Consider the following 11922-nt stretch of genomic DNA (forward strand, 5'->3'; position numbering starts at 1 on the left):
ATAGGAAGTCCCTTTATGTTCAATGTTCACACTTCACTAGACGCTCGAAATCGTCCAAGAACACCCTGTATGCAGTCTAACACTTGAGTTCCATTAATTTATAGTACATGTCATAAGGTTTGACTTGTTTATGAGTATTGTGTCTGATCTCAAATACATAGCTTACGATTAATAGGAGATATTCCTAAATCCATAGACTACAGGGTGTGTCTAATCTCAAATACATAGCTTCAGATTATTAGGAGGTATTTCTAAATCCATAGGTTACAGGGCAGACCAGAAATTAAACATTACTTTTCAGGCTCTGTCAATTCAGGTGGGTCTTTCTTTTCAGTTATAAGTTATAAGAGTATAATTTGTTATTATGATGGGTATTTGACTTATAAGGATAAAGAGATATGGGATCTAGCTTTACCTTGTAAATGCTATTGCGCTCAAATTTTCTAATAATGATAAGCGGAATTCGAATCTGCGACCTCCTGATTACCAAGCGTAGTTATAAGAGTATAATTTTTTATTATGATGGGTATTTGACTTGTAAGGATAAAGAGATATAGGACCTAGCTTTACCTTGTAAATGCTATTGCGCTCAAATTTTCTAATAATGATAAGCGGAATTCGAATCTGCGACCTCCTGATTACCAAGCGAGTCCTTGACCACTGAGCTGCCAATTTGTTCAAGAATTTGACAAGATATGAGAATATGGGAGATACATAGGCTAGGTATGTGTTTGGGTTCATTCTAGTCGGATAAACCGAATTTATGACACCTGTCATAAGGTTTGACTTGTTTATGGCCATTGTGTCTAATCTCAAATATAGAGCTCAAGATTAACAGGGATTTTGGCAACTTGTCAACTTGAGATGATTTTGTATACAGGGTGATCTTTATATTGGGCACATTTTGGTGTATAGGAGGGTTTCATTATGAGGTACTGAGGCCAAGTATTACTTCCTGACTTTCTATTATTTCGACTGTGAACTTTTTTGTCCAGCCAGATTATTTAATAGCTTTTTATTTAAAATCTTTTTCTCTTTTTACTTTAGTAGCTTTTAGCACATTTTGGTGTATAGGAGGGTTTCATTATGAGGTACTGAGGCCAAGTATTACTTCCTAACTTTCTAGTATTTCGACTGTGAACTTTTTTGTCCAGCCAGATTATTTAATAGCTTTTTATTTAAAATCTTTTTCTCTTTTTACTTTTTTTTTCAAAATTGGAATTCTATTTAATTATTCTGATAGTAAGAGGTACCTAACAGACCTACATATGTGGGATGGGTTTGGCTTGGTAAATTTTGGTGTTGTGCCTTATGCTTATGGAGTTACTCAGGAAGTCAGGCTCTTCCTAGATTTTATTTTGTTAGGGTAAAATTCAAAGTTGGGATGAATCTAGAATTCTGGACGTTTCCTCGACTTCAAAGAAATGTTAATTGTCCATCAGGATCAGGACATTGTCTCTGATTTCAAATACATATAGGTAAGTGTATCAGTTTCACTGTGGCCTAATTGTCGATTTAAAATGAAATTCTGTAGTTAGGTACATTATAAGATAGAAGAATTGAATTTTAAATTGCTGTATCAGGATCAGGACATTGTCTCTGATTTTAAATACATATAGGTAAGTGTATAAGTTTCACTGTGGCCTAATTGTCGATTTAAAATGAAATTCTGTAGTTAGGTACATTATAAGATAGAAGAATTGAATTTTAAATTGCTGTATTAGGAAGATCGATTTGAATTTGATTGGATCTGTGACCAATAAGGCAAGACGTGGTACTCAAAAGTAGTTTCACTTTAAGTTAGTTAATTTTTAATCTACGTCAATACAGGATCTAAGTATTGAATCCATTTGGATTCCTACTCGATTTATCCACTCGGGCTCAAACACTTTGAATCACTTACCTTCAATTCCAACAGGTATCACGAAGATAAAATTCAAGGTAAATAACCAACAAAACCAAAACACTCTCACTTTTCAATTGAAGTCCTTGATTGCGACTGGCACTCAAGGCCGGATTTGAATCAAGAATTGATTTAGAATTCCGTCAAGAAAGGATTATTGGGGCGGTCGTCTTTTGAATCCGAGGTGATTGCGTCATTTGGAAGAAAGGTCCGAGCATTGATCCTTGAGGAACTCCTTTTGTTTTCGCAAAGGTCAACGATTGGGAACTGGTTTATCCAGAAAAAAAGATTTTTTCTTTTTGCTTTATCAGGGGAATTTCCGAATGGATTGTCAAAAAAGATGTTTTGTAGATTTTTGGGTAGAAAGCTACAGACCTCTCCTTTTCATTCTTGTTATCCTAGTGGACCTAGTGACTGCTTACTGCTTATAAAACTGTAGAAGCTTCTAATCCACCAGGATCAGGACATTGTCTCTGTTTTTAAATACATATAGGTAAGTGTATAAGTTTCACTGTGGCCTAATTGTCGATTTAAAATGAAATTCTGTAGTTAGGTACATTATAAGATAGAAGAATTGAATTTTAAATTGCTGTATTAGGAAGATCGATTTGAACTTGATTGGATCTGTGACCAATAAGGCAAGACGTGGTACTCAAAAGTAGTTTCACTTTAAGTTAATTTTTTATCTACGTCAATACAGGATCTAAGTATTGAATCCACTTGGATTCCTACTCAATTTATCTACTCGGGCTCAATCACTTTGAATCACTTACCTTCAATTCCAACAGGTATCACGAAGATAAAATTCAAGGTAAATAACCAACAAAACCAAAGCACTCTTACTTTTCAATTGAAGTCCTTGATTGCGACTGGCACTCAAGGCCGGATTTGAATCAAGAATTGGTTTAGAATTCCGTCAAGAAAGGATTATTGGGGCGGTCGTCTTTTGAATCCGAGGCGATTGCGTCATTTGGAAGAAAGGTCCGAGCATTGATCCTTGAGGAACCCCTTTTGTTTTGGCAAAGGTCAACGATTGGGAACTGGTTTTGTTTGTGTTTGTTTTGAGTTTTGTTTACGATTGTTGTGCTTTTCCTCATTAGGTGCTTCCCCTGGGAGAGGTTCGGGTAGGTTGTCGATTTAGTTTGGTTAAGTCACACGGTTGTGTTGAGTTCTGGAAGATGGGAAATAGGAACTAGAAAATTATGTTTTCAGAATTTTGATAAAGTTTTTGAATATTGGACGAGTGGAATTCGTCAGTGCTAGTCAACGTACTGATTTTTTTTTCCTTTTTTTAAATTCAAATGGAATAAAGTTTATGATAGAGTAATGTGCTGTTCTGAATATGCATCACAACACCAACATTACGTTGGGTTCACAATAGGATCATTGCGCAATGACCTTTCAAGACAAAGGCTTGTTAGTAATTTGATCCTAAACCCTTTTCATTTGTGTAATTTAGCCCTTTCAGCTCGAGTTTCTTGACCTTAGAGATAGGGATTGTTGTTTTGAATTCACTTTCAATTGAACAGACATTAGCCCATTAGGTCCCCGTCTTTGTGAAACGGGCTTTTTTTTACAGAATACCTAGTATGTAGTCGAAATGTTCTCTAGAAACGTATCATATATTATGCCAAGTGAGTAGGTAGGTACGCAATTTTATTCTTACCCGTCACAACTATTGACTCAATTGAGAGGTACGACTTACGATTTGGGTTCCCCGTATTAGAATTTGGGGCCCTACTATAAAACCTGTAGTAAAATATTTTACTGATTTCAGTCCAGAATGAAAGTGAAAGTAAAACCCATCACAACTATTGATTCAATCGAGAGGTACGACTTACGATTTGGGTTCCCTGTATTAGAATTTGGGGCCCTACTATAAAACCTGTAGTAAAATATTTTACTGATTTCAGTCCAGAATGAAGGTGAAAGTAAAACCCATAAATATCTGCAAGTTAAGAGCATCTGAAGAATCCCTATAAGGGCTATTTTTCCACCAAAGGAGGTGTCTGAAATCTTGGTCCTAAAATTTACGTATTAGGAGCACCTTTAGGGTTAAAAACTTTGAATATTTTACCTATTGTACTTGTACTTGCTGTAGTCAAATATGTTTACTTTTTTACCTTGCTGTTCTTACACCTGAGGTACATGCAATGTCTTTTGTTTAGGTAAATCCTTTATCATTGTAGGTATTCTGCTTATTCTTTAGTTTTGAAGGTGGGATCAAGGATTTTCCAAGGAGTAAAACCTATAAACATCTGCCAGTTAAGAGCATCTGAAGAATACCTATAAGGGTTATTTTTCCACCAAAGGAGGTGTCTGAAAACTTGGTTCTAAAATTTACGTAGGAGCACCTTTAGGGTCAAAAACTTTGAATATTTTATCTATTGTACTTGTACTTGATGTAGTCAAATATATTTTACCTTGCTGTTCTTACACCTGAGGTACATTGAAATGTCTTTTGTTTAGGTAAATCCTTTATCATTGTAGGTATTCTGCTTATTCTTTAGTTTTGAAGGTGGGATCAAGGATTTTCCAAGGCCCTCTGAGAATTGTGGTGGGAGTTGATTTTGGGAGAAAAAAATACCAATTTTTTTAGTCTAGTTTTACCCTTTATGTTGGTGTTTTTTTGTAGTGCCTAAATTAATAGTATATTATTTACTTTTTTATGTGATTACTGGAAAGCTCAAAGTTCCCCTTTATCAATCTAGGAGCTAAAAATAGAAAGTGATAAGATAATCAGCTTTTCTGACCGTGATGTACAAATTTATGTACCTACAGGGAAAATTATCTTTCAAAAAGTCGAGGACTTTTTGAATTCGGAACCCTTTCCTAAGAAATTGCCTCCGCGACTGATCTTCAAAATTTACGCCAAAAGTTTACAATATTGTGGTATTCAATATTTTCCAAGTGCATTTTCACGTATCAGTAAAATAATTCTTTACATTTTTTTTATTTTGTCATTTTTTCCTGTGATGGAATTCATCTCCTAAAGTGAAACCAATAGGGCGTGATAGGATGATGGAAAAGTTCTGATATTCATGTGTGAAATTCGAAATATTCCTAAACTTGTCTTGAAGCTTACTAGGCTGGCTCACCGGAACTTTACACTCACTCTATTCAGTATCATTGTACTCCCAACAGTAATCATAATCATTCGTCCTGAAAGCGATATTTCATATTACTTCTATCTATCTTCATGATAGATATGATATACCATGCAGTCATGCTTACCACATTTTTTGACACATACATCTACCTACAGGGATATTATTTTTTGAGTCGACCCTTTCGACTCTTTGGCACCCTTTCCTACGAAATTTTCTCCGCGACTGATCTTCAAAATTTACTCCAAAAGCTTAAAATTATTGTTTTATTCAATATTTTCCAAGTGCATTTCCACGTATCAGTAAAATAATTCTTTACAATTTTTATTTTGTCCTTTTTTCCTGTAACGGAATTCATCTCCTTAAGTGAAACCAATAGGGCGTGATAGGATGATGGAAAAGTTCTGATGTTCATGTGTGAAAATAGCTCAAATATTCCTAAAAAGCTTACTATAGGCTAGCTCACCGGAAATTTTCAGCCACTCTGTTCAGTATCATTGTATTTCGAGAGATAGTCATGATTATTCTTTCTGAGAGCGATATTTCATATTACCTCTATCTATCTACATGATAATATTATCATGCAGTCATTCTTCCTTCATTTATCACCATTCCTTCCGTTCTCAAAGTCTGGAACTTCTTTTCAATGTTTCTTCTTTTCTATCTTTTCCATTCTTTTTTCGTCACATTCTTCTCGGAGATTATCGTCAAATCGTCTTTGTCATTAAATTTATCTTCCACTATGATCCAATCGTGTTAAATGCTTTTTAGACGTTCCAGAAATACTAATATCCTAATTTTGACATGTCTAGTAACTTCTGAGGGATATCTTTATTTCCTAAGTCGATTAGTATGCCTTTTAGATTTGTGTGATTCTAACTGAATTTGGTGGTAAGTTATGAGGTGTAAAGGCTGTAAATCATTAGAATTACTTACCGTTACTAGTATGTCTTGTAAAATCTTGTAAATCTTATGGTGGCATTTGTATTCGTAGGAATTCTGTTAGGTAGGATGTGTTCTAAGATTGGTAGTTAATTTTTATTTCCCATCTTGGATTTTCTGTGATTTAGTACAGTCGCTATCATACCAAAAGAGGGAAAGCGAGCTTCAGAAGAGACGAAATTCCGAAAGGAAAAGACGACTTCTTGTTGGCATATAGGTATGAAAAGAGGGGAAGCGAGCTTCAGAAGAGACGAAATTCCGAAAGGAAAAGACGACTTCTTGTTGGCATATAGGTACAACTACTAGTAGAAATACCTACAACTTTTAGTTGGCAATGTTATGATTCTGTGATCTGAACGCACACCTATTCAGTTACCTAATACTAATCCCTAGCCGTAAAATCCAACCCCATCTTCGCATCAAAAATGCATCAAAAATAATGCTGATTTGACGAAAAAAATGAACCATATTTCCGGGAGGCAACAAATGCCGCCATGGGTAAACATCATTATATGAGGCTGTAAAAAATATTTCACCCCCCCTAATATTTGTGAAAGGGTTGGAAATTTAAAAAAGTGGTAGGTACCTACCTTATATGACTTTTTTTCAACTTTTTGAAATCGCGTGGTGATATTAAAGTTCTGTTTATACATTTCGGTATTAAACATGGGGTTTACCTATCCCATTAAGTATGATCGTTGCATAATATTTTACATATTTTGTGAGAACGAAAATAAATAAGTTTACATAAAAAAAGTACAGAGTGTAACATAAAAAAGTACAGTTGTAAATTTGAACGGAAGTTAAGCAACGTCGAAAATGGTACAAATCTGAAGGGGTGACCGTCTACGGCCCTGGTCATCTTGTAGCTCTGCGGAAAATTGAGTTTTCTCTCCACAGTCATCTAATGTAATACATAATTCTAATTGTTATAGGTACAGTGACGTTAAACGCATTTGAAAAAAAAAAAAAAAATAAAAAATAAAAATAGTAGAGACTTTAGTTAGTAGAGGAGACTCTGTCTGAAAGAAGAAAAAGAGTAAATTTTATTCAAAACACTCACAAAAGCTGAACACTTCAAAAATAAATCGAGGTATGCTTACCTCTATTTCTCTTTATTTTCATTTTATTATTATTATTTTTTTTACCAAAATAATATCGGTATTCCGAGTGCTTCGCTCATTGCAAATCCAAATCAATTCATACAAATGTTGATGACCCAGAAATTTACGGAACACAGCTATATTTTTAAAAGGAGTCCTATGTAAAATATCTTGGAGATATTTTTCACTGGTATTTTCCGAACATATATTTTTTAGTCCACAAATATTAGTCTAAAAAGTTCAAGGACTCAAATCCATCTTGAAAATACAAAAATTCTCCTTTTTCCTGTTTCAATTCTTCATCCTCTTCTTTTTCTCTCCCGCATGATCTTTTTCTTTTATTGTTCCTCCTTCTTCTTCTACATCAATTCAAAATTCAAAGCAATTAATTCATCTGATCACACACAAATTTATGAACTGCTTTGACCTTGATTGGTTCTGATTTTGATTGTCTTGAGTCCCCTTTACAGCCGAAATAAGAATCTCAATAAAAGCTATGGGCAGAAAAAAAAACATGTCAAATAATGGAAGCACCATTCCGCTAACAAAAAAGTGTGAACACCCTGTATACATTTACTAACTTTGAAGCAGAAAAGTTCTCGAAAGCATAGTAGGGAGAAACATGATATCGCTACAGAAAAATGAGGGAGCTAGAGAACACCCTGTAAACATTTACTAACTTTGAAGCAGAAAAGTTCTCGAAAGCATAGTAGGGAGAAACATGATATCGCTACAGAAAAATGAGGGAGCTAGAGAGAATGTATTAAATAAATTTTCTTCATTTTCTCGAGAAAAAAAAGGAAAAAAACTTGGAATTTTGTTTCTAAAAGAAGAGAAAACTTTCATCATATTTGAAATATTCGTCTGAAATATTAAGTAAGGAAAAAAACTTGGAATTTTGTTTCTAAAAGAAGAGAAAACTTTCATCATATTTGAAATATTCGTCTGAAATATTAAGTAGTTTACGGAATAGAAAAGCCAAGTCGAATGAAAAAACAATTTTTTTCTCCTGCCAAAATCCAGAGACGAAAAGAAAAGTCTGTTGTTTTTCAATTTCCTTTCCAAAATTTGATTTTCTATTGCTTATCATTACGAGGAAGAGAGACTCAGAACTAGTGCCGTCGATACGGACAGCTTTATCGTCCCGAAAGCGAAGAGAAAAGAAAGCCAGCCGTTCCGAGAACGAACCTTATTCATTTGAGATGAAATTTGGCCCGGGCAAAAATCGAACCCACGACCTAGCGCTTATAAGGCAGACCCGCCAGCCTCCAAGGTTCGACAGAGGGAACTGTAACTGCTAAGGTCTTATCGTCCCGAAATCGAAGAGAGAAGAACACAGGATAGGAGAAAGCCAGCCGTTCCGAGAACGAACATTATCCCATCAGGATAAAATCCGCCCCGGGCGGGAATCGAGGATAGGAGAAAGCCAGCCGTTCCGAGAACGAACATTATCCCATCAGGATAAAATCCGCCTCGGGCGGGAATCGAGCCCAGCGGCCTAGCGCTTACAAGAAAGGCGCGCTATACCAAACAAGCCAACTGGGCTGGCGTGGCGGATAGAATCCTTGATAGTCATTTCAGAAGAATAGGTAGTAACCCCATCATATTATACTGCCCTTCGCCACTGCAGTCGACGAAGTAGAAAACGAAAATCCCACTTTAAATGATACTCTGTGAGTTGAGCACGATGCTAATGAAAATAAGTTCAACTCAAAAGAAAAAGAAAATGCCAAAGGATGAAGAAGACAGGGAGGATGAAGAAGAAAAGGCAGGAGCAGAAGAAGAAATTGACGAAGAAAGAGCAGAAGAAGAATAAGAGGCAGAAGAAGAAAATGTAAAAAGAACGAACGAAAAAAAAGGTTAAATTTCTGGAAACTTTTAAAGAAATTGAAAAAAAGGAAGAAAAAAAGATAACCCAACATTTTGAGCACTAGATGATGGAAAAGAAGGAATTGAACTAGTTAGGTAAGAGGAGAAGAGGAATAGGAGGGAGAAGTGATGGATGAAAATTTAATAAAAGAAAAAAAACGAAGAGGAAGAAGAAGGAGAAGGAGAAGAAGAAGAAGAAAAAATTGATGGGGAAAAAATAGAACTTTTGATAAAAATATTCGACAGCCTTTGTGTATGTCCCACTTTGACGGCAATTTAGAGAAAAATGTGAATGGACGAAGGCAGGAAATGAAAGAATTCGGTGGAGCCTTTGAAAGAAAAATTGCTGCAAAGGTCTCTGGTGCGTGATATTATGTATTTTCGCTGGTTCATGTCCATTCTCTTGGTGCTTGGGGCTTTGAAAAGGGGAGAAATCACTTTAGTCAAATGAAAGTTCAAAAAGAAAGACTTTTTCTTTTTGCTTTATCAGGGGAATTTCCGAATGGATTGTCAAAAAAGATGTTTTGTGGATTTTTGGGAAGAAAGCTACAGACCTCCTTTTCATTCTTGTTATCCTAGTGGACCTAGTGACTGCTTAGGTAGTGCTTATAAAACTGTAGAAGCTTCTAATACATACTTTCACAAGGTTCAATTTTAAAACCTCCCAAGGATATCAAAACAATGTAAAATCCTGGTTGCCCTAAACTTTTTTTTTTACCTCAAAGCATTCAACATTATTCCCCCATCCTTCCTAACTACCTCCAAACTCACAAGTTCTTTGTTCCAAGTACCTGCAAGTATTTTTGACCCGTCCACTATTTTAAATATTCCATATCAATTTTCGATTGGTCGAAAATGTTTATTCAAATTTTCTCTGTCAGATTCATTAACCTTTTCCAAAACTTTACAAGGACTATAATCTGATCTGATATTAAGTAGCTGCCTCCTGACGTTGTTTTTTTCTCAGAAGAGCTTTCGAAACAAAGTTTGCTTTCTGTTCGAACCTTCCAACCATTGACTTGAAGGAACGTTAGTTAGAATACAGGATTAGAAAGAAGCAGAGAAGTTTGGCTGTTCAAAAGATGACATAGTTCAGAAACTATCAGTTCAGTTTTGTTTTAGGGGTTTTTGCCTTTTCGGTGCCAGAACCCAAGCCAAAATGATCTCTAAATCAGGGGATTTGGCTAAAAATCCAAGTGCTAAATTTATTTTTCTACAGCAGCAGAGATTTAACGTCACCGTACAACTGATAACCTAAGGTCTTTAATGACTAAATTGGAGTTTTACCCTTTTTTTAAGAGGTTTGACAGAGGGAACTGTAAAAACTGCTATGGTCTTATCGTCTTGAAATCGAAGAGAGAAGGAACACAGGATAGGAGAAAGCCAGCCGTTCCGAGAACGAACATTATCCCATCGGTATAAAATCCGCCCCGGGCGGGAATCGAACCCGCGGCCTAGCGCTTACAAGGCAGACGCACTACCAACTAAGCTAACTAGGCTGGCTGAAGAGTTTTACTCTCACTTGGCGACAAGTTCCCCGGCTCCTCACACCTCACCCAGCCTGAGTATGACCGGGAAAAGCCAACAGTAGTCTATTCCCGGTTGGTATCCAGATTATAATCTATCCGGATATCGGATCGTCGATATCGGAAACCAAACCATGGGCAAATGTAGAGAATAGAATAGAATATACCCTGCTTATACTGCCAGAATGAGACTGAAAAGTCCCTTTACTCCCGCAGTCTAAGCAAGGTCTCATGTATTTGGTACAATACGTATATTTTCAAAAATAAATTACAATAGACCCTTGCTTAAATTAAAAAAAAAAGGTAAATTAGAGAGGTTAAAAAAACCTATAACATTAACAATGGAATAAATATAACAATCCATTGGAGATTGGAGTCATTTGGAGCATCCACTAAAGACACTAAAAATGAGTGCACAGATTGGACAATCTGCTAACCAGCTAGCCACAAATCAGAAATGGGCACACCCAGTATGTAAACAACACGAGGAAAGTATGAATAACAAAAATGAAGAAAAAAAATCTCATAGCCCCGAGTTTTCATAAAGTTTCTACAAAGTTGGTTTGAACTTTTCATCAGGATTTGAACTTTCATTAGGGTTTCATGCTCATGAATAATTCCTGAGCCTGAAAATCCTCAATCCTGGCAGGAAGAAAATGGGCAATATGTATGTATAGCCTAAGACCTGTATGCTATCAAATTTCAGTCTAAAACTGGACGATCTCATTGAAAATTTCGTAAATTATCTGTAGCAACTTCAGGGAGTTTAGGGTATAACTATCTTCTACTTACGTATAGTCGTAGGCTGTAGTTATTTTGTTTTTGGCGTTCAAAAACATCCTTGATTATCCTACGCAAAACTGGCAGAAGTGTCAGAACCTTCCAAAAAGCTTTCACAGGGCCTCACATGATGTGACGTATGAAATTTTCATAGATTCCATTATCGAAAGTAACTCTTCTAAACTTAAGGCTCAAAAGATACATTCAGCTCAAAAGCTCAACATTTTCTCACAAAGTCAATTTGGTAGGGGTGTGAGCTCCTTATGTTTCGCACAAACGAGTTTCTTCCAAAAACACCTGAGCCAACATATAAGCTTTTAGTTTTAGGATATAAGATGGATTCACATTACCTCCTTTACAACAATAAACAATACATTCTATGAAAATTTTGTCTGGTAATTTGCCATCGTACAAGATGGGAGCCATTATTAAGTCACCGTTCTTCACATGGGATAAAATGAAGATAAATAATATGCACACCTAGGAAAAGAACCTAAAGTACAGACATACGTACTTCAGATAATGTGTACTCTGAATTTTTGACAACACACATGTTGTGTCATCAGGTGATCTTTCCTTTTAAAACGGGTTTTGTAAAAACAATGGGGCTCTAATACTTACAAGTTGACAATCTGTAAAGAAAGCCCCTTTTGAATTGTTTGACTGTGATGGAGAAGGCAAATATTAAAGAA

This window comes from Diaphorina citri, unplaced genomic scaffold (assembly GCF_000475195.1).
Source record: "Diaphorina citri unplaced genomic scaffold, Diaci psyllid genome assembly version 1.1 scaffold72, whole genome shotgun sequence".
Lineage (NCBI taxonomy): Eukaryota > Metazoa > Arthropoda > Insecta > Hemiptera > Psyllidae > Diaphorina > Diaphorina citri.